Source organism: Anneissia japonica, unplaced genomic scaffold (assembly GCF_011630105.1).
Source record: "Anneissia japonica isolate Jap-2015-1 unplaced genomic scaffold, ASM1163010v1 scaffold288108_len519018_cov203, whole genome shotgun sequence".
NCBI classification, from domain to species: domain Eukaryota; kingdom Metazoa; phylum Echinodermata; class Crinoidea; order Comatulida; family Comatulidae; genus Anneissia; species Anneissia japonica.
This window is the reverse complement of record NW_022728501.1, coordinates 313,397-315,661: the sequence shown is the minus strand read 5'-3', so window position 1 is coordinate 315,661 and position 2,265 is coordinate 313,397.

Sequence of the window (2,265 nt, the reverse complement as noted above, 5' to 3'; positions counted from 1 at the left end):
CAAATATAAATTCATTGGTCATTTGATATATTGGATTTAAACAAAATAGTTGATGAAAATATATAATGGTAATATATACGGCTATTAAAAGCATAGTAATTAAAATACAGTTATGTAATAAAAATATCAAGATTGTGATTGTAGACAACCACTAGTCCCAAAATCACCAAAACCAGGCACAATATACTGTCTACCCAAACTTCACAAGCTCCCGTCAATTATCAAGGATGCGTTAAACAGTTCGACTTCGGAAGCACCGACCTACGATCTATCTGATCCGGTTGTCATTTACGACCTAGCAAAGTCATTAAACATCACACCTCCAGGCAGACCTATAATTTCAGGTATTGGAACACTCACAGAAGCATTATCAGGCTTTATTGACTCTATTCTGAACCCTTTACTTCATAATATACCTAGTTACACCAAGGACACTACGCACTTTCTCAACAAATTAAACGAAATATCCCACCTAGATGATGATGCATTGCTCGTAACTATGGACGTGTGCTCTCTTTACACCAATATACCTCATAACGAAGGAGTAACTGCTTGCGAAAGATTTCTCACGGACTACCATTCAGAATTACCAGCTAAGGACATTTGCAAAATAATTGATTTTATTCTTAAACACAATTATTTTAGCTTTAATGGCTCTTACTGCCTCCAAACAACAGGTACAGCAATGGGAACCAAAATGGCCTCATGCTATGCGAATGTCTTTATGGCAGAATTAGAAAATGATTTACTGTCTAGCCTAGTATTTAAACCTTCTCATTACTCACGCTATATTGATGACATATTTTTTATTTGGGAACATGGTAGAGATAAGCTTATAGATTTTATATCTATCATCAATAATTATCATCATAGTATTAAGTTCACTGTTGAATATTCTAGTGAGTCCATTCCATTTCTAGATGTATTAGTTGGCAGAAACGGATGCAACATATCTACATCCATATATTACAAACCTACAGACAATCATCAATACCTTGACTTTTACAGCTACCATCCTATCACTCTTAAACGGTCTATCGTGTACAGTCAGTGTCTCAGACTCAAGCGAATCTGTTCGGACCCTACAGACTACCAACAACAGCTGTCTCGCCTCACTACTAACTTTTTGAATTGTCACTATCCCTTAAAACTAATACTATCTGCTATATTAAAAGCATCTTCTAAATCTCGCTCAGACCTTTTATCTTACACCCATAGACCTATCCCCGATACTCGTATACCTATGGTATTTGATCACTGTCCCCCTATCAAATCTGTCGGCAACTCCATCAAGAATGACTACAAGACTCTTCAGAAGGACCCCAATATATCAGAACTCTATCTTCATCCTCCGATTCTAGCTCAACGCCAACCCCCTAATCTTAAATCTCTTCTCACCTCCTCCAGTTTACCCTTGGCTAATCCTACTCATGGTAACATGGCTTGTAACAACAGGCGATGCCAACTATGCACTATAATTGACACATCCGATAGATTCAGAGTTCCTGGTACCAACACCATCATCCATCCTCCACCACTTAACTGCCATGCCTCCAATGCTGTTTATATTATATATTGCGCCATATGCAACAAAGGTAACTACGTAGGTGAAACGGGATGTAAACTCCGTTTAAGAATCAATAATCACAAGAAATCTATCAGTGATAAATTAAAGGGTTTTCCCGTAAGTGAACACTTTAATTCTACAGACCATTCCATCAAAGATTTAAGGTTCATTGTTATAGGATCTAACTACCGTTCCCTTAAGGAGCGACGATGTACTGAATTACGTTGGATTCTTCATCTGAAATCACACATTAATGGATTAAACAAAGACCTAGGCTTTATTAGTGGTTACTCTTTTGTAAATAATAAATCTTAATTATTCCCACAGCCCAAATAGCAAATATATCACTCGATATCTTATATGTATATCACTCGAGACATATACCTTGTATATTATACTTTTAAAATCACTATATGATCTACAATAGGTACTTTTACAAAATCCGTCACTTTTACAACACAATCTTGATATTTTTATTACATAACTGTATTTTAATTACTATGCTTTTAATAGCCGTATATATTACCATTATATATTTTCATCAACTATTTTGTTTAAATCCAATATATCATTTGACCAATGAATTTATATTTGTTAGTAGGCAAACAATTTATATCTGCTATCTGACCACACATAAACAATTAGTTATTCCATTAATCACCTTATTTTGTCATGCTAATATTTATGCCTAATTACTT